Source organism: Amblyomma maculatum, chromosome 7 (assembly GCF_055883805.1).
Source record: "Amblyomma maculatum isolate TAMU_Amacu chromosome 7, ASM5588380v1, whole genome shotgun sequence".
Lineage (NCBI taxonomy): Eukaryota > Metazoa > Arthropoda > Arachnida > Ixodida > Ixodidae > Amblyomma > Amblyomma maculatum.
This window is the reverse complement of record NC_139350.1, coordinates 30,346,675-30,374,173: the sequence shown is the minus strand read 5'-3', so window position 1 is coordinate 30,374,173 and position 27,499 is coordinate 30,346,675. Positions and strand designations below refer to the sequence as shown.

Sequence of the window (27,499 nt, the reverse complement as noted above, 5' to 3'; positions counted from 1 at the left end):
TTATCTTCAATTGCCTGCACATTCGTTTTCGGGCTATACGATTATGCATCCAATATCAATAGATGCCGACGGGATTGCAAAGCTAATTGAAACACTAAAACCTTCATGTTCCTCTGGTGTTGACAATATAAATGCAAGATTCCTTAAAGAAACAAACATGTACTCCTCTGTCCTTTTGGCAAAAATATTTCAACAATCTTTAGATACTGGCGCTATTCCTGTACATTGGAAGCAGGCGAAGGTGATTCCACTTCATAAATCCGGTAACAAGCAATCTCCCCTTAATTATCGCCCCATATCTCTTACTAGCATACCATGTAAAATTCTTGAACATGTCATTTGCTCACACCTAGCTAGTTTTCTTGACTCGAACCTTTTTTTCAATCCAGCGCAACATGGCTTCAGGAAATCATACTCATGCGAGACACAGCTACTTTGTTTCACAAACTCCATGCTAACCCTTATTGACAACCGTTCCTTGGCTGATTGTATCTTCTTGGATTTTTCTAAGGCCTTTGACAAAATAAACCATCATATTTTACTACTTAAACTCAAGTGTCTTAATATTGACAGACATCTTCTTACCTGGGTCGAAGTTTTCCTCATCGGTCGATCACAGCATGTCTTTGCTAACAACAATAATTCACCGTCAACACCTGTTACGTCAGGTGTACCACAAGGATCCGTTTTGGGCCCTCTTCTTTTTTTAGTTTATATTAATGACCTTCCTAACTGTGTGACTTCCCCTATTCACTTATTTGCCGATGACTGTGTTATTTATCGCGAGATTGCTGAGCCCGCTGATGTTTTTGCTTTACAATCTGACCTCAATAATATAACTAAATGGTGCAGCACATGGTGTATGGACCTAAATGTTAAAAAATGTAAAGCTATGCGAGTGTCGCGCAGTAATTTCCCCCCTGCTTGCTATGTATTGAATAACACTCCTTTAGATACTGTAACTTCGTACAAATATTTGGGTGTGCATATTACTAATGACCTCAGCTGGAAGCAACATATTGATTACATTATTAACAACAGTAACCGCATGCTTGGGTATTTGCGCCGTAACTTTCCGAAGGCACCTGTTTCGACTAAAATGACTATGTACAAAGCATTGGTACGTTCAAAGATTGAATATGCTTCTGCAATCTGGGATCCCGGTTTCACGAACTTGAAATCCTCACTTGAGATGGTTCAAAACAATTCAGCGCGTTTCATTCTTTCCAATTACAGTCGCACTAGCAGCATAACTTCAATGAAACTAACATTATCTTTGCCATCTATCGAGCTTAGAAGGAAAATTTCACGTCTTAGCCTTTTTCACAAAATTTATGATCATAACGAATTGAGGCATACTTTCATTTCGCAGCCATCGTATCGCTCCTCCCGCGTTGATCATGCTTACAAAGTAAATGTCATAACTTGCAATACTAATGCCCTTTTTCATTCCTTTCTACCTCGTACGTCAGTAGAGTGGAATCGCCTTCCGCCCGATATCGCATTAATCCAAGATCACGATTCATTTCACTCATCACTGATGCAATATCTTGAAGCTGATCCGTGACACTTTTTTCCCCCCTGACTATTATCTTATTTTCGTTTTTGGTTTTTCATGCTTGTTTGCTCCCAGTGCTGTTGTTCTTTTCGCTGTATAATGCTGTTCTCTCACCGCTTATGATTGTTTTCAATTTATTCCGCTTGTATAACTTTCTTTATTGTAAGATTGTTTTCGTTGTTCTGTATTCCCTTGTTCGTTTAGCCTTTGTTATATTTTGTTCATTTAGTGTTCTATGCTTTCTATCATATATGATGTACCACTCCCCTCGGTAATGCGTGTGCGCTTGAGGGTAATAAAATGAAATGAAATGAAATGAAAGGAGTAGCTTAAAAAACGCCGAACGAAACGGTCGTCAGTTGGAATTTCTGTAACGTTTCTTCCGTGTAGCCATTAAATCAGTTTGTTAAGTTCACCGGAGTTTTATTCTGTGACCAAATTATCCCAACGCAGACATGACGACAACAACGATTACGGCAACATGTGCGTCCCAAGACAAATCATGGATAAGGTTACACGTAAGTATTTACAAGAATGTACCTTTTCAAGCGGGGGGTTAACAGTTGCGTAAGGAAATAAATAGGGAGCGCGATGGTGCGAGAAGGACAGGCATATGAATTTGCTGGTGATTAGGGTCATTAGTGTAATATTGCACCATTCTGAAACGTTCTTAAGCAAGTTCAAGAGAGCAGATTGGTGCGATGCGTTATAGATAGTGCGGTGACACAGTCGTCTGCAAACATGCGTATAATAGAAGAGACACATTGAATTTATGAAAATAACAGGAAGCCAAGGGCAGATACTTGCAGCATACCGGAAGTTACTGGGAGGGGGCTATACAAATTATTGTTGACCGAAACCATCTGCGTACGAATGTACAAAAATTCCCGTATCCACATTAGAACATTAGGGTCCAGGTTTAGCAGTTGAACGTTTAGTTGTAATCGGTAGTTAGGCACTTTATCAAATGATTTCGCTAAATCCAAAATAGATTGCACCGATTTGCACATCGATGTCCAGGTTAAGATGCAAGTCATGAAGAAAATAGTTAATTGGGTTTCACAGGAGAAAGCTTTGCGAAACCTATGCTGTGATGGGGGAAAATAGTTATCATCTAAGAAAGAAATAATTTGACAGTAGACGACATGTATTATGATTCTGCATGGCACGCTTGTTAGTGAGATACTTCGATAATTTAATGAAGAGCTTCTGTTGTCTTTCTTGTAGATTGGAATGTCCTATGCCACTTACCAATCATCCGGCAAGGTAGTGAAGAAAGTGACTGAGAACAGTAATGACAGGCAATAAGTAGCCGGGTGTCTTGTGTTTCTTGAAATTTTATAGTTCATACTTCATGCCACACGATGATGATAGTACAGCCTTAAGGTTATGGATGAAATTCCGTCTTCATAAACTGCGATGCTTAGTATGACACTTTTCATATTGCAAAAAGAAAGGGCCTTTTGATTTCATTCGAGAATACTGTGGAAAATGCGGAATTAAATGTGCCAGCACATTCAGCGCGTGTGTCATTGGTGAGGATAATTGCGCATTTTGGGTTAGAGTGTATTACTTGCCAAAACAGTTTTGGGTTAGTACGCAACAAATTTGGAAGTGTAGTATTATAAAAAGGACGCTTTATGCTGCGAATGACAGTCAAATATTCATCTTGAGCTACCTAATATATAGCTTTGCTATCAAATTGGGTTGCCGCTATCTTCCCAATAGAGGCTCTTATTTTTCGAATTTTTTAAAGAATCAGTAAAGCATGGTTTTTGGTTACTTGTACGAATGTTGACAGTTGGTATATGTTTATCAGGTGAATCATTTAATTTATTTTTAAAGTATGCCCAGTTATCATGTGTCGATGGAATGTGATATGTACCTTCCTACGTAGGAAAGTAGGTCTTAAGTTCTTGATTTATTGCCCCTTAATGACTATTTTCGTAAAGTGTTACAGTCTTCTTCAAGGTCATATTTGGTATTACAAGAAAAAAGAAGGCGGCTGGAATGACATTTTGGTCTATAATTCTCTGAAGGTAAGTAATGAATGAGACGGCATAGGGGTTACTAGACAAAATAAAGTCAAGAATGATTTTAGATTGCGATAAGACGCGCGTTAGTTCTGAAAGCAATTGTGTTAAATTAACGTTGAAATGTATTTCAATAAAGTTCCCCTTTGCGGAACCTACTATTGATGCAGGTGGAAGATTACGCCATTCTATGTTGGGAAGTTAAAATCCCCGAAAATGAGGATAGAGGCATTTGGGGTAGCTTGCTGTGGGTTAGATTAGGTTGTTGAGCTCGTTACAAAAGTCAGAGGTGGAATGGGAACGCCTGTAGGAGACTCCCAGTAACAGTGCTATTGGTTATGAATGACACAGTAACTAAATTATTCCGTTCTTAGATTAGACGTTGTGGGGCTCCGCAGCCTCTTTAGGTGTTTTAAACCGCGCGCGCATTTTCCTATTTGTGCTGTGTTTGCGCGAGCAGCTCAAGTGCGCATGAGTGAGCAGATAATCTTGGGGGCGGGATGTTAGCGGCGAAAGACGCGGGCAGATACGCGCGTTGAAGCAAGGAGCGAGGCCTTTTTTCGCCCCGGCGGGGCAAGCAGCGAGCGTCACGGGCCAGCGGGGTGTGCACGGACTGCGGAAAGAAGACCGGCGACACGAAGATGGAAGGAGTGCCTGCGGAAACAGCCTAGGCGAATTCGCGTGAGTTGCTGTAACGCGAGGAGCAATATTTCTTGTTCCGCCATGAGCGCTTTGGCCTATTGCTCGCCCTATTCGCTCCGCAGTGTGTTTTGCCTCGCCGCTGTAAAGCCCTGACATGTTTCCCTCTTCGCTGTTCTATTGTCGCGCGCATGAACAGCATGTTCTCAGCGCCGTAGCGCGTGATGTTGTTTCTTTTTATTTATAGCTTTTTCATTTATCCGGAATAAAGCTGGGCTAATAAGAGACTGGATTTGTCACTCGTCGGGCGAGACCATGGCTCGCGGACCGGTTTTTTGAAGGCGAGGGCTTCATCTGGCGCCCAATGTGGGGCCTGAACCCATGACCCTGAGATTAAGTCTCATGCTCTACCGACAGAGCTAGCCGGGCCCTCTGTCGCTCACTGTTAAGTCAAAGTCCCTTCACGTCTAAATGACGAGTGACGCCATAAAACGTCATTATTTCAGCTGTGGGAAAGGGAGCGGTGGCCATGAAAAACGATTTCTAGGGAACGTCTGCTCTGAACAGCTGCCAGCTAGCATATCCGTTATGCTGTCAGAGTGTAGCTCGCCCTGACAGAAGCGTCCATTAAGTTCGTGGTGAGATCCTCGATCTTTTTGATAAAGCCGTACAACTGATTGAATGGATAAAGGAGGCCTTCCCGGTCACAGTATTTTGTTAGCCTCTCCTCTTTGTTATCCTCATTACTTCATTTTTTTTCTTGAACGATGTGCCCATAAACATCGAGCACATAAGGCGGGCGGCCCGAAATGGAGCTCGCATACTGGGCTCGTGTCGTCCAGGCACTTGTCAGCTCTGTGATCTGTGGTCCGTTGAGATTCTCCTACTCATTCCGCCAGTTTTTATCCTTGGAAAGGCCAAAGACAGTGATGCTGGCGATTACGACGCAGCTGCTGATTTCGTGGTGCCGGTTTTATGTAAACCACGATTTACAGGGAGGCTTAGAGCGAGACAGACAAGGATAAGAGAGGGACACAGAACGGTCGCTCGTCTGCTCGCACTAAACCTCCCTGTAAATCATGGCCTGCCAACTGTACCAAAACTCAGCTTTGCTTAAGCTATGTGAACCGTACTTTCGCGGGCAGAGGAGACTTATAGGGAGATATAGGACAGTGGTCGCACAACCAAAAAGTTCGGTCAAAAATCAGGAGTCTCCCGGGGACGTCAGGAGAGTTGGCAGGCATGCAGAAGAGCCTTGCAACTCGGCCAAGTTGATGCCTGCGGTGGGCTTGTGATCCACCAGCTCATGGTTTTCCTCTGCATTGGCGATTCTGCAGAACGTGGCAATGCTCTGCACCAGGCACTCGGCTGCCTCCGCAGAGCAAGCTCGCGAGGCCGTAGGCAGTCAGTAGCATAACGTGACTCAATCATACTTCTTTGGTCCGGCACCTGTTCGGACTCGCTCAACATTTTTAACGAACGACGCGCCAACGCCAGGCCGTTGCGAAGAATAGCCCTATATTCATTGAACTCTATCATTACAGGAGTTCAGTGCAAATGCTAACACTTGAATTGGTTATGAGCGGCACAGTAACTAAATTATTCCGATCTTAAATTAGACGTTTACAACAAAACAAAATTTGCTGACGATCTGCTATGAGAACACCACCGCTCTTTGATCACTCACGGTCACTTGGGTGAACTTTGATGTCAGACAATTTGCGCCAGAACTTTGATATCACTAACGTCATTTTGTAGCCAGTTTTCTGTTAAAATAAGCAAGTTGCCTTGCGATGATGCTAGAAACGAGCTTAATCTCCTCTGAAGATAACTGCGTACGTTAGTGAAGATTGCGGGAAACGAGTGATCCCTTGTGGAAGTTAGTGTACTCTATTTCTATTTATGGGATGCGGTGACTGCTACTCGATTTCTGTTAGTTATACACATGTCGAAAGCTTACCATTTAGGGCCAATGCGATCTGAATTTGAGTCCGGACTTAATCAAGACTCAGATCATGATCTGAGCGGGAATAAGCCCGAGAGAGTCGATACATGTGTGATTCCGCCGACCTGTCGGTGATTATAAAAGGATCTGAGCCTTGCGCCTGAAACCGAAACGCAGTGAGTCTGGTGAAACTAATACAGGGGGGCGCCACTCGCGAATAAAAAAGATAAAAATGCCGAATTAAAATAAAGAACACGAACAGGGTGGCAGCAACGCGAGCACGAAAACGCAGAATTATTCCCTCCTGAACAAAAATCCAAACGGGTCGTTTGTTATTTAGAAATATTTTATCGCGCATTCCAAGTAAAAAAACTCAACTGCACTATATCTGTTTTCACCACTTATGAACTAGTCATCCGCAACGGGTGTCGTGCTGTGCGCAGTTCATTTTGGTCATGTTGCATTTAACGCTGACTCTAGTCACTGTAAGCGAAAACGCGATCAATTTATAGCTCTTGCTCAAGATGACAATCGAAATGCCTGCAAATTGTACTCAACCCCATCAAGTCTTTGTGCATATGCGTGTTGAATTGTATCGTTGATCGCAGCGTCAGTACAGCTCCTTAGTCGGCGGCCATTTTGAGTAGATTCCTTGAGCAGTCAGAGTACTTTTCCTGTTCCTGCATACGATATCGTGCGCTAAACAATGACACAATCTATCTTAGTATCTGTAAGATGATTGGATATTGCGTCTTCAATTTCTTACCTTAAATTTCAGTACACAGGGAAGCGTGCGACTCCCGAGTACGGATCGTTTGTACGTGCTGCCCAGAAGCTTGACACCTGTTTCGGGATATTTTCAGCGCACTGGTCTGAAAGCGCCGTAAGTAAACAGCTTTGTGCTGGAGCAGCTAACGCTTGATACAAATGCTTTTGCAAACGCTTTCATCTGATTTCGCGCGCAGTAAGCTGGGCCCTCGGAAAAAGTTCGTGAGTAGCTACAGCAAGAAAATCCTGCCAAACTGAGTTCTGTAAAACTCTTCACATCAAAGCAAGTCACGCATCGTTCGCAAAAACACCGATTAATTCGCGACTCTGTGCGCGCGGCGTCGCTGCACAAAAACTGAGTCGTGGTGATGGTTGGCATCGTCTGCTAAGAGCGGCCAAGTGCAAACGATGGAGGGGAGTTTGCAAGGTCATGCGACCATCAGGCTGCTTCCTGTCAGAGCGGGAATTGATACCTGTCAGCAAGTTGTCCGGGGGCCCTATTATTGACACGCGTGGCCGCTGTTCGGCGCCGTATTGTTTGATTGGTTCTCAGAATGGTCATGTGTTTCAATCTTGTGGCGCAAAATTTTGAGCTGTCGAAATGGCTTCTTGCAGTGCCGTCAAAATGACGTTAAGTTGCAGACGCATCTTTAGCAGACCTATTGACGCCGCCTGAATAGTAAATATCAGTAACTGTGGAGGGAAAAAAAATAAAACTGGTATACTAGATGATTGGGAGGAAAACACTTATGCTTGTATTACGGATGAGATAAAAGGTACTCTTTCTGTAATCTGACTGGTTCACGTTGTGCAGCGAGAAATACGTCATTCATACACATCAGACTGTTATGCCAAAATCAAGTTTCATGACATAAACAATGTGCTGTCATTGACGAAAATTGCAGAAGTTGGGCGCCACGTTATGCACTTCATTGAGGCGAGTGCATAAAACGGCGAATTTGACGTGGAGTAGGCGGCTGTCAACTCACCTCAGTTTGGTACAAAATTACTCTGGGTGGTGATGTAAGCTGAGACATCTTGCTGTAATTACAGAAAGTACTGAAACGACGTCATAAGAGTAGTGTCCAGCCGCGCAACCTTTTGAAGGATTAAAATGGAAGCGCAAATTTACAGCCGCACGAGGGCACTATCTGTCCTCCCGTCGCAAACGCTTTGCTCTCGCAGAGAAACCATTGATCCGTGAGGTTGTTGCCAAGCGAAGCAATGGCGGTCTGCTAACTCAAGCGGCTTATCTGCGCGAGATGAGGCATTTCAGAGAGCACTGCGACGCTTTCGAATTATCTGTCTGGACAGTTCGTAAGTGCGACTACCCGAGGAGTCATATGGTGCTGTGACAGGCTCGGCGGCACCGTTAGACGCACGATGCTGAACTTCGTGGTTTTCTTTGCACAGGCGCTACTGGAATGCAGTGGATCGGGCTATGGCGACTTCCATGTGTCCCCGGGCCATCTTTCTTCTGTGACGTCGGTGACGCGACATCGGTGCAGCGGCAACATCCGAGACTTCATGGGAACGGCCTAAAAAGACTGGACGGACAGCGGATCTCTTCAGTGGGCTCGGCGGCACCGTTAGACGCACGATGCTGAACTTCGTACTTTTCTTTGCACAGGTTAGTGACAAATGGTCATTCACAAGTTGCCTTAGAAGCGATTGTGCCTGCCTTGTCGTGCTGCCGAGCCCCCAGTGTCTTCTTTGTTGCTGCCATGAGTAATCGCGAGTGCTTTGCATGCTGTTGAAGCTAAGTGGCGATGGGGAGGAGAACCCTGTGCCTGGTGAACAGAAACTGGATCAAATTCTGAGCACTGTCACGGAAATTCAGGCTACCCAAACTGCTTTGCAAGGTGGACTTGAGGGTGTTCATTTCAGCCTCTCTGAAATAGAAGCCACATTAGCGTCGCTAAAGCTATGTAATGAAAAAGTGCAGAAATGTGAGGAATCTATAGTGGTGATGCATAAGGAATTGTTGCAAATCACTAAAAAATTGGATGACCTGGAAAATAGAAACCGTAGAAATAATATTGTGATCTATGGATTGAAAGAGGAAAATAACGAGAGTGCCTCTGAGCTTCAAAAAAAGTAGAAAACGATCTCTTGGGAAGCAAATCGGAAGTCCAGGTCAGATCCATAGAACGCATTCATCGTGTTGGCAGGAAAGATGCTGGCAAAGAATGCCCTGTCATCTTGCGCTTTTATGATTTCACTGAAAAGGTTAAGGTTTTCCAAAGTTGCCATAAGCTAAAGAACAGTGGAATATCAATATCTGAGGATTTCTCAGTTCCTGTGCGCGAAATACGCAAAATATTACGGCAGTCCTCTAAATTTAATCGTGACCATGGGGATAAAGTAAGTTTAGTTTTTGACAAGCTCAAAAATAAACAATAATATGTACGCATGGGATCCCACAGAGGATAAAAGGGTACCAGTGAAGCAAACGAAAAACACATTTTCGAAATCTCATGGTGGTCCCGCTGAATGACGTTTTCACAATAATCCATTAATCATTCTGAGTATCAATGCTAAGAGCATTGTTAATAAGGATGATAAATTAAAAGAATTATTCCTGCTTTACAGTCCAGACGTAATAATAATTACAGAAATGTGGTTGCACTCTTCCATACATGACTCGGAAATCGTCCCTGAGTCTTGCACACTTCTTAGATCTGATAGGAACAGCCGTGGTGTTGGGGTTGCTATTGCCATTAAGCAGAACCTCTACTTCAAGGAAGAGGAAGGCATGGACGGCCATTAAAAAGTTTGGTGCATGATAACAATGGGTAATGATAAGTAGTAATCGGTGGTATTTTTAGGTGCCCGAACGCCACAGATGACTATCTTTTGAAATGGCATGACTATTTAAATTCTAAAATGAAAGAACGGACTAAAATCATATTATCTGGAGATTTCAATTTACCCGGAATTGATTGGACCACCTTAACTCCTGGAAGAAAGGAAGTGACCAATTGCGAACTGCTTTTAAACATAATGTTCAGTTTTTGTTTACAACAGCTGGTTACAATGCCGACACGTATTCAGGGCGAGACTAGCTCAGTGCTCGATCTTGTTTTTGTATCTAGCATGTTAACCCCGGAACTTGTCATTGCGGAAGGTATATCAGACCATAAGTTACTCGCATTAACATTTCCACAGATGGGACAGCAGCACACCGCAGTCCATCTTGAGCAGACACGTTTTGTAACGAAAGGTTATAGTCGGGCTGATGACGTGAGCATCATCGACTTTATAGATTTAAAGTCGGATATTTACATTTTGGAAAACCGTTCAACTGTTAAAGACTTATGGCTAAAGTTCAAGGAAACGATAAAATAATGTGAAGAAAACTTCTTTCCATCAAAGACGAAAAGAATACAACGTAAAACGCCATATATTACCCGCAATATTATTCACCTAAAGCAAAAACTCCTGAGAATGCGTAGAAGTAAAAAATCACTTGCGGACATATGGGAACTCCCCCCCCCCCCCCCCCCCCCCGTTCATAAAAGGAAATTAAAGATGCGAGAGTAAGGTTTTTTTCAAGCACATTGTCAAACTTTGTCTACACAACCACAGAAATGTTGACGCTATTTATCAAAATCTGATGATGCGATCTCAAAAATAGAAGTTGACGGATGTATCGCTGAAGATCAGTGAGCGATTGGAAACTATTTAAATTCATACTTCCAATCTGTCTTCACACGTGCAGCACCGGGGAATGCAACCCCTGCGCAGCACACTAGCCACATTCCCGAAGTGGTGATAACACAAACAGGCGTCCTTAACTTACTCTTGCAAATAGATACGAAAAAGTGTCCTGGTCCTGATGGCATGTCAAACGTATTCATTAGACGCTATGCTGAGTAGATTGCTCCTTTTCTGTGCGCAATATTTACCGAGTCACTTAAAACATGTACTGTTCCACAAGATTGGCTCCATTCGAAGGTGAAACCTATTCAGAAGGGCGGCAGCAAATTGCTGGTGAACACGTACCGACCTATATCATTAATCAGTTCTTGTTGCAAGGTAATGGAGCATATAATTCATAATGCTATCATAACACACTTAGAAGAAAACAATCTTCTATTCCCCAGACTACATGGCTTTCGAAAAAAATTGTCAACAGTTACTCAACTGGTTGAAATAACACATGACCTGGCATCAATAATTAATCCTCATAGATTTCGCTAAAGCTTTCGATCGTGTTCGCCATAAAAAATTGATTTTAAAACTAAAAACGATAAGTATTGGTCTGAAAATAGTAGCATGGATAGAAGCCTATCTTTCCAACCGTAAACAGTTCGTGTCAATAAATGGTTTCGACTCAGATTACCTTGAAGTCCTCTCGGGGGTCCCGCAGGGCTCCGTTCTTGGGCCCCTGCTGTTTCTCATATATGAAAATGATATCTATTTTTGGGCCGAACAAGGAGTGACAATGAGCCTTTTTGCAGATGACTGCGTGAGTGATACAGCCATGAACAGCTCTGGTGACCAAATGAAACTTCCATCTTCTTTAAAAAACATTTCTGACTGTTGTGCAGCATGGGACATGCAAATTAACATCTCGAAAACGGCGTATTTAAACATAACAAGAAAAAAAATTCCTTTGTTTTACAACTATACATTATCTGGCTCCCCGATACCACACGTAGCCAAAGCAAAATACCTGGGGATCACATTAACCCACGACCTTAAATGGAATGCACACATCGAGAACATATGTAGCAGCGCATTCAAACAGCTTGGTTTTCTTCGCCGCAGACTAGCAATGGCTCCACCGCACGTGAAGTTAACAGCCTATAAAACATTAGTACGACCTATCCTTGAGTATGCAAACATAATCTGGGATCCCCATCAAGCGTACTTGATCGAAACACTACGATTCATATATTCAAAATACTCATGTCATGAAAGCGGAACAGCCATGCGCATCACTGCACAAATACAGACCTTGTTTTGTCGCCGGAAAACGACTGTAATGAAGTTCCTTTTCAACATTTATCATCATAGATTAAACATAGATAAGGAAGACTACCTGAAAACACCCCAGCGTCACTCCACCCGAGGTAACCATAATTATTGCATTAGACCAATCTGGGCGCGTTGTAACACGTTTAAATACTCTTTTTTTTTTAAGGCTATCGAAATGTGGAATGCGTTACCAAGTGAAATTGTTAACATTACTAACCCTGATGTCTTTTTTTCATAACGTTGAACGATTTTTCGCCAACGAAAATAATGTTATTTGACTGTCGGCGATTGCCATTTCCATTGCGTTCCTTTTTGTTTGTACTGTTTCTATGTACGATTGACTTGACCTACTCCAGTGTGAGCCTGATGAAGGCTTAGAGTATTAATAAAAAAAACTTCGTGGCGACAGGCATCGAGGGATCACCAAGGACTGCCTTAAACTTCAGCTCGAATACTGCCATATTTGTCTAGCACTATGCATGCACTTCAATGTCAACGAAATGGAGTCTTCCCACTATGGAAGAAGCAAGCAAAATTACTGGCAGCTTCTTTTTAAAGTAATGTACGCGCTATGTATATGGAACATGTTTGCTTGCCACTTATGATGTATTTCACGTAAGGTTTTGCAGATGTGTGCATACAGGCTCACCATTTGCTTATTATTCAGAAAACAAAAATAATTACTCAAGATCACGTTATGACACTACGCTCTAATCATTTGATGTTGTTAATTGACTTTTTGTCTTCACTGTTTTTTAACACAGCCAAAAAAGAATCTTTCTTTTTTGCTTTGCATTTTACCGTTTCGACACTAATGAACACGTGCACGCGGCGTCACCATAGCTTCATACCATGATTTCCAGTCATCTTTCGCTTTCTTTCCCTTTTCTCATTTGATCCCCGTCTGTATGTGCAAATTGGCCCCCCTGGGCATTGACAAGTTAACCTCCCAGCTATACTCCTTTCTTCAGTTTCTGTCTCTCTTTCTCAGAAATCTTTCGCGTTTCGCAGGAGCCCTTTCGCGCGCTAGCGCATGAAAATTTAACAGACTATGTATGACTTCCACTAAAATGGTTGTGTGCGTGTGTGTACTGGGTTACACTTGGTTAACTTTTCATGCGCTGGTGCGCAAAAGGCTTCTGCGAACGCGAAAGATGTCTCTCTCTCTGCGCTTTTTTCCGCGCTCCACACAACTCAAGCTAACACATTAGGAACTTAGCAGGCTTGCTGACCTGATGGTAGCGGGTCATAACACGGCTGTTCAAAAAGGTGGACAGCAAAGCCAGTAGCTAAGACTAATATTTGATATTCTGAGACTGGACATGGATCATGACGGATGCGCGGGCGCCGCTTGGCCAGTGCTGGAGCCACTTCGCAAATCTGTCGATTCCATTGTTTACGACGACGTTCTTAAACGTTTTAGTTCTTGCATTCAAATGCCGCTAATAAGTGAATGTGAGAGGTCATCGGCGCTTACGAGGGGCAATGCCACTTTCCGCTCCTATTCTGTGCCAATCAACAGCGAATATTTCGTTGCCATTCTTTCTCTTCAGCTGCAACGTTCCTCGAGTCTCAGAACCCGTTCAGCCTCTCCGTGCGTAGCTGCTGTTTAATGTGCACTCGCCAGCAGGCTCCCGCAAACGCAATGCCACCTCATGACCGCGCTCTTGCTCACGCCTGCCGTTCGCGCCTGTATTGTTACTTTTGATATAGACTGTATGGCATAGTCATCATTTTGATTCCAATCGCAAACTAGGCTTGCGACTGCGTTCTGAAGGGTAAAAGAAATAGTATGGCACCACCCGGAATACTGCAAATGGAACACAAGTTTGATACAGAAGTTGTGAAATCTTCCGCCACATGGAGGTCCATTAGTGATGCCGTACGCCATCGTTATGAATCCCGTCGCCTGTTGACAATGCCAACGGCATCTAGTACAACTACAGCAATGGCAGACGGATTTCGCATTATGGGGCTAGTAAGGCTTTCGCGTTATTATGCCCACAGATTTCGTGTACACTAATTCAACAGACACGAGTATCTAGCTCAGTGACCGGAGGAACAAAGCGGATGCCGAAAAATAGTATCGTTTGGTTTACAAATACTTTCGTGTGGTTTGGTAAGCCCCAGGCCACAGAGAAAACAGATATTAACTAGAGTTTCACTCAACACCTTCTAAATATCGGTTATTCATCGATAAACTTGTATTCGAACATTCCTGGTGACTGACGTAGCCGAAGCTATCCACGGCCGGCGTTCAGATTCAGGTGCAGTATATCGCTTTTGCTTCATTATCATGCGGTTAAACCATGCCGATAATACTGCGTGAAAAGATAAGTGCGTACGATCCCACGAGACAGGTAGATGATAATACACCGATGCACATACCCCTGTGCATTTATGCGCATTAGTTTATGACAACATGCACAGTCTAGGGGAATGGTCATTTTCGGCGTAAAACGAAAATAAAACGCTGAATAGGAAAGCGTGCAGTGTCAATCACACTTAGCGGGAAAATGCTTCCGCGTGCTTTTCCTGTGGAACGCCATTGCATTTAACCGGTCCGCAAATCAATGCTAAGCGACGCGCGAGAAGATTTACATCGATGCGGTGCATCATGTCGTCGGCCACTCTTCATCAGTTTGCTACCCGTTTGGGCACAATAGCGCTCCTCACGCGTGCAGCCCGCGGGGCCGCGTTCCTGTTTAGTATGATTGACTCTGCGCATGCGCGAAAAGAGAAATACCACTGCGCGGACACACTGACAAGCTGCGTCGTTGCAAAGGCAGGGCTTGATTTTTCCCAACTACTGCCCTTGCGTCACCAGGGCACTGTATAGACTTTGTATAGATTGGAATGGCTGAAAGTGAACGCGCGTCACCTGCTGATCGGACGCGGCGCACCAAAGAAAGCGAAACGTGCACAAAATATTAAAGCACAACAATGGTTAGTCAGCCATAAATCCAGTCAAAATAAAACGAAGGGTAAATGCTCCAAATGTCAAACAGCCACAGCAAAAAAAAGGGTATTAGCGCACCATAAAGACATCCAGACGAATTGCCACAAAGCAATGCCTGAATGTAACGCCATCAAACAAAAACAACATAAAATGCAAAAGCTTCCTCCCGAAAGCTCATCCTGCTTATGATTGTTCATCGCAGCGGCCCATCTAGCCGTCTATTATTTATTAAATGAGGTTTTCTGCGTTTATTTGTAACGCTACTCCTACCTCTCAAAAAGGTGGTCGGTGGGGATATTTTTACGGGGGAAGCAAAAATGTCAATGTTGAAAAAGATTAAAGAACGCTGGATATGTCGTGGAAACGCCTTCCGCATGTAGATAAAATTTCAGAGACTCGCCGTTTCTTAATTTTGTTCCATTCACTTCATTCCAGTGTGCCTTTCGTTTCTGTTTTATATCTCTTTGTTCTTTTTTTGTTAATCGTTAGTTTCTCCGCGCTTTCACTTATAATTTCGTTTCCTCTTGTATATTCACCTTCCCATTCAGTTTCTTTTTTCCCGGTCTTTCTTTGCTTTTTTGTCGGTGCTATTTTTTTCCTTTCATATACAATTTGTGTCCTACTCCTATGAGCGTCTTTTGTAATTTCTCCCTTTCATCCTTTTACTTTCCTTCTTTTTTTCTCTCTTCGTGCGAACCAGGGCCCGCTTGCACAAAACAATCTTAAGACTGTCTTAGCTAAGTCCAGACTTAACTGGAGTCTAAATAATAGGCCACTAGCATGGCCGCTTAAGACTGGAGTCAAGACTGGGTTCAGTCCTGACTTGAATAAGTCGCTTGTATGATTACGACTCTAGTGCTGTCTTGGTTAGGACACAAGAACGCCAGGTGTCTAAGTAGAGAAATTAGGGAAATACAGGGATGCGCTGGCGCTGTCCCTGCTGTAAGATGAACACATTCCGTCAAATTTACGTTGTGTAAAATCCGTGCCATTGCTTTTTGCGGCTTAAGATTGTGTTACGAGGAAAAATGCCCCAAGTGGTTGCTGAGGCCGTTCTGGGAAGCCACTCTGGTGAACATGAACCCGAAGCGTTCGACGTTCGGAACACGAGCCGCCTTAAATAAGCTTGGTCTTTCTAAAGACACCATTTAAGCCTGGACTTAGCTCGGACTTTATCGTGCAAGCCGGCCCAGTTTTCGCTTGTGCGCTGGTTGTAGAATGTTCAGCTATCTGTGAGCTTAAACGATAATGCATTCTAAACATTTTGCTGTGTAGATGACTTCCAGAGGACTTGCCAATTAACAACACCGTTCTTTTTTCCAAACTGGAGTCTCTGGGAACCTTTGGCCGAACTTTAACCTTTATACGCAGTTGCCTTACTGATCATATCCAAATAATAAACTTGGCCGACATTTTTTTGCACCTAGTATCCATTAACCAATGCCTCAGAGTTCAATTTTAGGACGACTGTATTTTTTAGCATGCATCAAGAATTTTCCTGGTTATTTCTCCAAATCTAACTGCATATTATACGCTGATGACACTACATTATATACTAGTGACAAAAATATAAATGATCTAATCAAAACATTGAAGCTGCACTAAAACTTACAGCTGACTGGTTTCAGATAACCAGATTGAAATCAATCCTTTAAAGAAAAGGAAATTTTACGGTGTTTAATTCGCAATCATAAACAAGCGATTAATATTGCTCTACTTTATTTGGATAGCCACATTATACCACTTTCTGAATGCACTACATTTGTTGGTGTCCCACGAGACGAACATCTTAGATTTAATATGCACTCGGAATCATTATGCCAGAAAGGTGCGTTTTCTATTGGGGTGCTTCTTTGAACACATCATTACTTTCAGCAATATATCCTCCGGGCACTTTAATTTTAACATATTCACAATCAATTAACATACTGCATATCAGCTTGGGGAACTGCATATCTCATTGATATATCAAGCATTCATCATTTACAAAATTGTGCAGTTCGAATATTTAGCTTTGCTCAGTCCACTTCCCCCCCCCCCCCTCCTCCCTATACCAGAATCTTAATATCCTTTCTTTGTTGAGTCTGCTTCGCACAACAGTTCTGCTAATGGTGATACTGTAATTACTGCTCTTTTTTCATCTTTGTTCATAAACAGTAATCTGATTAAATTTTGCGGCAATTTGCTACTGACCGTAATTAACACTAACTATGACAAGCAAAACCTTCTGTTTTCAGCTATAACTATATGGAACTCACGGCCGTCATGCGTTAAAACAAATCAGTGTCCAGGTTTTTCAATAATAACGTCAAAGCAATAGCGGCTGTGACTCAGTGCTAAAGTGCTGTCTCTTCCTGTGCAGATCCTTGGATGCATCGTCAAGCTGGTTTCATGGAACAATACTCCAAGTGACGTCATCTACGCATGTTTCCCAGACGGGTCATCGACTTACGAGCAGCATGCGGAAACCTTCGCCAGTGCATCGCCCCTGTGTGCGATAGCTACGGCTTGCCGGGTGGATCAACGGCTCGGCTCCTGAGTGTTCCATGGAACTTTGGTGCTTGTGAGCGCATCGTCGAGATCGGGAGCAGCGTGACGTCACCAGCCAAGAGCTTAAAAGCGCCATCCGAGGCCTCGTTCTTCAGTGGACAAAGCAACAGCGGCTGTGACACAATGCTAAAACGCTGTCTCTTTATTGTGCAGGTATGTTACCTTGAGAATACTCAGTGCCTAAAATCAGACAATCGATCATTGCTGCTGTTTCTTTGCCCACAAGATGCAGTTGATTTGTGTTCGAACGCCATGTATTATATCAGCCGCCTTTTGTTGAGTGGAGACGTGGAGCTCAATCCAGGACCTCCTTAATCTGACCCCCCCAACGAAGCCCGGATGCTCATCAAAATGTAATGCGCCTAATGACAGCCCTTCTGTACTGTCCACGCGCTCTGCAAAGGCCGCTCAACAATAGGCTGCTGTAACATGTCCAACTGAAACTGATAACATTGTGACCATACTTGCCGAAGTTGTTGAACGACCCAAGCATATGACTGAGGACGTTGGCAATATTAAATAATTTCAAGCTTCCGTTAACTCACGTTTTGATACGCTTGAAACCCGCGTGGCTGCACTTGAAGCGTCACCATCTAGCTTAACAATTAGCGCGTTCCGAAATTAAAACACTAACTAGAACTGTGGCTCGATTGGTTGCAAAGAATGAGGACCATGATAACCGATCCCGTCGCAAAAATATTGTTACGTTCGGCGATCCATGCGCTGATATGCGCATAAGAAGGAAAAAGAAGAATCTCGGTAGTTTTTGGCGAAGACGACGACGACGTTCCAGCAGTGTCGGCTGGTGCCTGCAGGAAAGGCCTGTTGTGTGAAAGCCTTGTCTCCTTGTCCTAGCCATTCGCCATCGCCTCAAGCCTGCCGTTCCCGATCACCTACTCCTCGCCGCAGCTTGTCCCCAACGTACCAAGGCACCTACTCGGGAAACTAGGCAACGCAGCGCCCGGATGCGACGCTGTGTTACCAACCCGGACAGCCAATTGTGTTTCGACCATCGCACCACGCCGCAACCTGATCAATCTCCTCGTAGATAGAGTCCCTGTTCCCGCTCTCATTGACACTGGAGCCCACATTTCAGACCTTAGCTCTTCGTTCCGCCAACGCCTCAAAAAAGTTCTTACGTCCGCTAACACATCAGCAGTTCGTGTTGCTGATGGCAACACTGCTACCATCATCGGAATGTGCACCTCGCGCGTTAGCATCGCCGGCCACCACGTCCCTGTGCTCTTCGCCGTCCTTACTACTAGTCGTCAAGCCTTCATTTTAGGCCTATACTTTTTAACAGCCCATTCCGCTTTTATTGACTGTTCCTCCGGACGTCTGCGCCTAGCCCTGCCCCATTGTGTTCACGACCCTAGTGCTGACCATTCTCAGCCTCGCCTCCGCTCTAGTACATTTACTCGCCTACCTCCCGAGGCGGCAGTATACGTGCCCATGTAACCTTTTCCTTCCCTTCCTGACGGCGACTACGTTGTCAACCCTATCACCGACGTCGCTCTACAGCGCAACATCGTCCTACCTTATAACATTGTACACGTCGCGAATAACCTCACCTACATTCCCGTACTCAACTTCAGCATGTCTTCGCAAGTTCTCCCGGAGATAATTTTTCTTGCCAAGCTCTCAACTTTGTCCAGCTTTACTATATCAGCAGTGCTTTCTGACCGTCACGCCGAGGTACCTGCCAAACCAGTCCCGTCACATAGTCCGGAGGACCGCATCTCAGCCATGGTTTCCTCTGACCTGCGTCCCGAATAGGGCAGAGTCTGTGCCAGCCTTTTGCGGTCATACAGCGACAATTTAGATTTCGGTCATGGATCCCTGAGCAAACGTCTGCGTTACATATCGCATCGATACTGAGATGCCCACCCTATTCATCGACGGCCTTACAGAGTTGCTCTTTCCAAACGCCGGATCATTCAGGAAGAAGTGGAGAAAATGTTGGCCAGCAACATTATTGAGCCATCGAGCAGCCCCTGGGCGTCTCCGGTAGTACTCATCAAAAAGAAAGACAACAGCTGGAAGTTTTGCGCAGATTATCGACACCTAAATAAGATAACAAAGAAATACGTGTACCCTCCTGCAAGGATCGATGACGCCCTCGACTGCCTGCATGGTGCCAAATACTTCTCCTCCATCTACCTCCGTTCTGGATATTGGCAGATCTCTGTTGACGAAAGAGATCGCGAAAAGTGCTTTTGTCACCACGGATGGCCTCTATAAATTCAAGGTGATGCCTTTCGGCTTATGTAATGCCCCTGATACCTTCGAGCGCTTGATGGACTCGTTACTACGCGGGTTCAAATGGAACACTTGTCTGTACTACCTCGAGGAGGTCATCATATTTTCATTAACATTTGAGGGCCACCTCCATCGTGTTTCGGCTATTCTTGGCATCTTCCGAAGAGCTGGCCTTCAGTTGAACTCCAAGAAGTGTAGCTTAGGTGGAAGGGAACCAAAGTCCTAGGACATTTAGTCAACACCCATGGCTTCCAGCCGGACCTCGACAAAATTCGCGCTGTAAGTGGTTTTCCTATCTCAAAATCTCGCAGCGACGTGCATAGTTTCCTCGGACTTTTCTCATATTTTTGTGATTTGCACCAAACTTCGCGGAAATTTCCCGCCCACTTACGCAGCTTCTGAAAAAAGGTCTCGTTTTCCTGGGGCCACTAACTATCGGCAGCCTTCGCCGCTCTTATTGGCCACCTAACCGGTCCGCCGGTGTTGGCTCACTTCAATTCGTCAACGCCCACAGAAGTACGCACCGACGCAAGTGGGGATGGAATTGGTGCCGTTCTCGCACAATGTCAGCTCGTTTCCCCTCGCGTCATCGCCTATGGCAGCCGACTCCTCTCTGCGGCCGGACAGAATCATTCCCTGACTGAACGTGAGTGCTTAGCCCTAGTTTGGGTCATTACGAAGTTCCGCCCTTACTTGTATGGGCGGCCATTCACAGTAGTCACTGACCACCGCGCATTGTGTTGGCTTTCTACACTCAAAGTCCCTACTGGCCGCCTTGGGCGTTGGGCCTTGCGCCTTCAGGAGTACAATATTTCAGTGGTCCTTGTCCCGTCATCCATTCGACCCACCAAGCCAACCTGAATGTGACAATAATGCTTGCGTGCTCTTTATTTCTGACTTCTCCAATATTCACCGTGAGCAACGCCAAGACCCTCAGCTTCGCAAAATTATCAATCGCCTTTGCGCCGATCGGCATGACCATTCCCTTCGTTTGTTTGTGCTCCATGACTGCACCTTATACCGGCACAGTATGCGATCTGATGGCCCCGACCTTCTACTAGTAGCCCATCAGCACCTACGCACAGCCGTCCTTGAACAGTTTCACGATGTTCCCACAGCGGGTCATCTAGGCGTCTCTCGCACATACGACCGTGTGCGCCGTCAGGCCTATACCGCGCAGTCCGCCGCTACGTTGCTTTTTGTGACCGCTGTCAACGCTGGAAAACAGTCAGTTTTACCAGCTCGACTTCTGCAAACGATCGACATCCATATAGACCCATTTTCGCGAGTGGGTCTGGAACATTTAAGGCCTTTTCCACTGTCCGCACCGGGGAACAAATGGATTGCAGTGGCCACTGATTACACCACACGCTACGCGTTCACACGAGCAATACCAACCTGTTGAGCAACTGATGTCGATCTTTCCCTCCTCAACGACGTTATAGTCGTCCATGGAGCCCCCCACCAACTGCTCACTGACCGTGGCCGTTGCTTTCTTGCGCGTATAGTCGGCGAGATCCCACGGTTGAGCAACGTTTGTCATTCTTTGACAACTGCCTACCATCCACAGACGAACGGGCTTACCGAGCGCCTTAACCGGACATTGAATGACTTGCTGTCAATGTACGTTTCTGATTATCACCGCGACTGGAACATAATGCTGCCGTTTGTGACATTTGCGTACAATCCGTCGCGTCACGGCACTACCGGCAACTGCCCCCTCTATCTTCTATATGGCCGTGAACCTCTGCTTCCTTTTGACAGCCTGTTTCCTTCTGTCACCACTGCCAGCTCATGCTCGTGATGCCATAGCCCGAGCTGATGCTGCCCGCGTTGTTGCTCGCAACCGACTCGCAGCCTCCCAGCACTCCCAGAAACGTCGCTATGATTTCTGTCATCGCAACACCCATTATTCTTGCGGGTTTCGCATGCTGCTTTGAAACCCATCTCGCCGCGTTGGCCTCTCGGAAAAAATTTTGCCCCGTTATACAGGACCCTACCGTATTTTACAACTCACTCCACTGACATACGAAATTGCGCCCTTGCATTCCGCACGCCATACCTCTACATCACGCACCGGAACGGTTCATGTTGCACGCCTAAAGCCGTACTACACGAACCCTGGTTTGGACGCTAGTACGCACCGGGACGGTTCTTTTCAGCCGGCGGGTAGTGTTACGTTAGGCGATCCATGCGCTGATATGCGCATAAGGAAAAAGAAGAATCTTGGTAGGTTTTGACGAAGACGACGTTCAAGCAGTGTCGGCTGGTGCCTGCAGGAAAGGCCTGTTGTATGAAAGCCTTGTCTCCCGCCTCCGCTCTCTGCAACCTCAAGCTGATCTACCCCCCGTAACAATATATCATAAACGGGCTGAATGAAAATCCAGATGAAAATGAAAATACTTCACTTGACAGTGTTGCATATATTTTTTCCGATACACTAAGCATTACGCCCCCTAACATAGAGTGTTTCCACAGACTCAGTCGAAAGCGGAAAGAGCATCCATACCTAGTTATTCTCAAGCTACTGGACCGGGAAAAAGCCTTTGGTCATGAAAAATGTCTCAAAACCGAAAGGGTCTGATTAAACTGAAGATTTTTCACCCAATGTTCGTGCTATTAGGAAAAGAATTTGGGATGCTTCTGCACATCTTCGACGACAGGGTTATGAGGTAAAACTGTGCTATGATCATGCTTTTATCGACGACGTTCGCTACATTTGCGACAGTGTGTCTAATGCTCTTATCAGAGACCTGAATTTTTTTAATTTTAACACTTGCCAGTCGCAATCTCGAGATTCCTCGCCTGCAGATAAAAAACAATCTTCCACTGGTCAGGCTACGACGCCAGAAGGTGACGCCCCATAGGACTGTGTGAGGGGCAGTGGATTGGCATCTGTGACTGCACATCCCATTTCAGTTCTTTTCACCAACATATGAAGTGTTCTACTGAAGCGCGATGAGCTTATTTCTGTTGCTGATTCAGCTGACGCTGATATTGTGTTATTAACCGAAAAGTGGCTTTCGTCAAAGGTTGATGACCGAACTTCTGATTTGTAAAAAAAGATTTAATACATACCGATTTGACAGAGGGCAACCTTGTGGCGCAGGTGTTATGATTTCAGTTTCTGACCACCTTGTTTCGTCATGCGTGAATATTGTGACCGATTTGGAAATGATATGGGTCGAACTTCGCGTGTCTTTTAAGAAACTGATTTTGGGCATTTGCTACCAGCCGCCATCGTATGGCAGTTCTTTTGTAGATTAACTACATGATGCTATCAATATGATTGTTGTGCGGTTTCCGGACGTTCCTGTCATTTTATTCGGCGATTTCAACTACCCATCCATTGTGTGGTCAACCTCATCTGCTTATCCTAGCCCTTTCTCGACCGAATGCAGTAACTTTCTTCACATGTGTGCAGATTTTAATCTATCATAACTTATCACTGAACCACCCCGCATTGTCTCATCATCATCCAGCGTGTTATATCTAGTGCTAACCAACTCACGCTGGCGTGCTGAACTTTTACTCAAGACGATTCACTAACACAAAACAAGACTGGTACGTGCGCGAACTTTCAACTATTTATTACAAGTACTTCTATCCTTGTATAAACCCATACAAAGAAAAAATGTACAAACACGTGTCAGAAACAAGTTTATAAGTGCAATTCATCACACCGTAACCCTTGAAGCACCGCTTTCCATCACGCTGCCTGTTAACAGCTGGATCTCTCTTCTCGTCAGCGCTATCGACGGATCGCTTACGCATTCCGTGGAAGCGGCCCGTGACATTTCATATGCTTCAAAGATTATTCTTTATCGCCGATTACAGCTGTTTCCTCGAATATTGGGATGCATGTTTTACAGCTATAACGTGCTTGGTGAGGTTGCTTGGGTGGTTATTTTTGCCGTAGTTCCTGCGATGTTCCTCCAATCTTACTTTTATGCAACTTTCAGTCTTGCCGAAGTATCTCCTGCCGCATGACAGAGGGATGCTGTACACAACACACTTATCACAGTTTATGATCTTCTTTTGGTGGTCGATTCCGCATGTGCTGTCGTTTTCCTATTGCGGGAGTTAACTTTTCTGCAGATTCAGGTTAGTTTCGGGGGGGGGGGGGTGAAAAGACAAGGGGGGTTTCATGTTTTGCTGCAATTTTCTTCAGTCGGTGCGGTACCTTGTGTGCGTACGTTACCACGACTAGCCTTGCCCTTTCTTTTTCCTTCGTTTTCCCAGTTTATGGTCCGATTACCTCTTTAATCAACTTCTCTGCTATTGCGCCAATCAAATGTTCGGGAAAGCCACTTGCGGCAAGCCTGTCAACTTGCAGTTGTACACTTCTTCCCATTTCGAGATCACATGATTTCTTAACGCACTGTCGGAGGGACGAGTATGCTACACTCCTTTTTACAAGCTTAGATTGACATGTATCATGTCTCATTATTGGCTTTTATGAATTTTCGGAAGCATGTAGAATCGGCCCGGCGACGGGTGTGAGGCGGTCAGGGCTTTGCATAATCGCAGACGATGTCCCCACTTTTTGCGAGCTCATTTAGAGTCCCTGTAGGAAGTTTTGATGCTTTAGAGTGGGGTCCGCTTTTAGGTGTTTATAAAATTTAGTGTTAGAGAGTTGTCTAATTCCTTCCTCAATATTGTCACGTGGTGGTGACCAGGGTCGCTGACAAAAAAAGAAGACACAGGCTTGATGGTACTGAAATTAACTCTTTATTGGGCTGACTTACGCCCGCAAAAGAACTAAGCAACTCGGCGCCGGCGATAGCAACGAACGTGCTAGTCGATCGTCGAACAAAGAATGCCCGTCACACTCGTCAACGCTCAATTTAAAGGCTGCACAGAACAATCTAGATAACATCGCAAACAGCTACCAGCACGGGCTGGAACATTGTGGAAAGACACCCGAGTGGCCCGAACCTTCGAGACAGATCTCGGTGCATCTTGCGCTACAACGAAACTGATAAAGGTGTGACTCGCGACATCGAGCATTAACAAACAAAGTTTACGGAACTGATACGCGGTCCAGAATCAGAGTGATAAGCCTGAATGCCGGCGGCTGTTACAAAACAACAAATACAGTTTTGAAGGTTTCGCCATAGAGAAAGAGATTGGTAAAGAGTGGTCACTCGGCGAAAACTGGCCCCAGGAAAGGACGCGCGACTTTTTGCGCTGCCGTCGATTGATGGATGGCGGCATCAACGTTTTGCTCACTGAAAGATCCGTCCGGCAGACTGGCAAGATGGGCTCTTCACCTTCAGGAATATGATGTCCGCGTTGTTTACCGCTCCGACCCCGAAAACATCACGACACCGATGCACTTTCCCGCTGCCCCCTTACAGCTGAGGCCGCGAGCCTTTCCTCGTCCGACAATTCCCCGCCATCGCTTCACATCAATGACATGCTGTCAGCGCAGCAGCAAGATCCTTGGATAAATTCTCTCCTCAATTTTATCTCAAATCCTACAGCTGCTTCTCCATTGCGTGCTCTTCGCCGCCATGCTTCCCACTTCGCCATTCAGGATAACCTCCTCTACCGACGCAACTACTGCGCATATGGCCGCAAGTGGTTGCTAGTTATTCCCCGGCAGCTACGTTCACAAATCTGTAACTATTTTCATGCTGACCCGCAATCCGGTCAAGCGGGCGTCTTCAAGACGTACACTCATCCCCGGCGGCGTTGCTACTGGCGGGGCATCTGTCACCTGTCAACATCGCAAGCCATCTCCTCAACGTTCCGCTGGAGAGTTGCTGCCGTTATCCAGCCCACCACGCCCTTTCGACCGCGTCGGCATTAATTTGTACAGGCCGCTTTCCTACACTGCAGCCGGCAACAGCTCGGCTATCGTAGCCGTTGATCATCTGACGAGGTATGCAGAAACCGCCGCTCTTCCATCTGCCACAGCGTCAGAAATAGATCCCGTCATTTTGCAGCGATTTGTTCTTCGCTACGGCGCACCTCGAGAGCTGCTCAACGACAGAGGACGCGTTTTCTTGAGTGACGTTGTGAAAGCCTTGCTCACCAAGTGCAACATTATTCATAAAACCTGCTCCGCCTATCATCCCCAGACTAACGGCCTCAATAAGCGTTTCAATCGTACCCTTGGCGACATGCTCTCTATGTACGTCTCCTCCAACCACTCAAATTGGGAACTCGTCATTTCGTAGTGTCACTTACGCTTACAATACCGCGGCGCAGTCTACTACTGGCTTCTCTCCTTTTTTCTCCTCTACGGCCGTCACCCCTCTGCTACAATCGACACCATACTCCCGTATCAGCCAGACATATCAGAGTATACTCCTGCGCCTCAAGCAGCCCAGCATTCGGAAGACTGCCGACAAATTGCCCGCGCATTCACGGCTAACACCCAGTACCGCCACAAATCCAACCATGACAACCAACACTCGACACCGGACGTCTCGTCTGGCGCTGTTGTGTGGCTGTGGATACCTTCCAATGCTCCTAGACTGTCTTCAAAATTTCTTGCTAAATACCATGGCTCATACCGAGTTCTGGAGCGCACGTCTCCGGTTAATTATGTGGTGGAACCTCTTACGCCGTCTCGTGATCTACGCCGGCGCGGACGCGAGATTGGTCACGTCCAGCACCTTAAACCCTATTATGACCCTGCCGTCTTGCTCACGCCGTAAGTCGCCAGGATGTCTCCTCTTCTTCCCGCGGGTAATTGTGAAGAGGAAGAAGTGCACGAAAAACATTCCAGGCAGTGACATCGTGATCGCTGCGCGTGTTGGACCTGACTGTGTTTGCTGTCGTTGTGCTCGCCGCTGATCTGCCCAGTCCTGCTGACCGAGTTCTGCTGATCTGCTCAATAAACCCCCATCTTACAAAGCCAATAATTTAAATGCTAACCATATAGTTTTATCATTATAAGGTGCAATAATGAGAACCAAACTCGTCCAGGCAACTCTCAACAGCCCGCAGCTGGAATAATTCACTGGGCTAGGGCACATCACTTTTTGAAAGCTGACACCTGCTATATAACACACTCCATGGTCTCTCTTTTTTTAAGTTGTTTTAATGTCACAGAAACCTTCTGTTTTAAGCACATCATACAGTATGCTAGGATTTAGTTTCGGGAACTCAGGCAATAAAAGAAAGTGTTTTATTGCACAGCATTTCTCAAATGAAAATAAATTGCATTCACCCGACATCAATACTTTCATAAAGCAGCACCACAAAACGAGCCCTGTGGAACAAACATGTAGCAACAACAGGGAAATCTGCAGCTAATGTAAATACCTTAATTGCCATCCTGGGCCATAATTATTCTGGTTCCATTACCACACACCAATAGCTACACATTTCATGCCGAAATGCTCATGCTTTAGCTTGCATGTTACACCCTGAACTGCATCCAAGAAATTCATCAGTTGTTAGTGAGCTCATTCAGCTTCCACCATATCAGTCAAGACCACAGCTGCATCACGACCATTTCACTTGAAGCTGACCCCAAGAGGAAAGCTTACCCATCTTTATGCCAGCAAACCATGCATACCAAGTATCTCGGATAAGTTTATTCAAAGTTTAAGTTAAGTAGAGTGGTCTAGGCTAGTGAAACCAACCCTCATCGTTTGCATCATGGTATGATTTCCAAAGATTTATTCACTGGCTTTCCAATCGAGCTTCCATATGACTAGCTGCTCACACATATATCTCACCCACATCATGTAAAACCGCACCCTGGAGAGCATTTCTGACAAAAGCCCATTTTGTTCTCTGAGTCATGTTTTGGGACACTTAAGTGCAATTGCTGTCATGCAGATGCT

The 27,499-nt window shown here is 45.2% G+C and overlaps 1 protein-coding gene across 1 annotated transcript in view; it reads right to left on the bottom strand.

Moving 5' to 3' along the window:
* LOC146182881 (uncharacterized) overlaps nucleotides 1–27,499 on the bottom strand; it is a 169,959-nt gene that overhangs the window by 94,482 nt on the left and 47,978 nt on the right. The window lies entirely within an intron of this gene.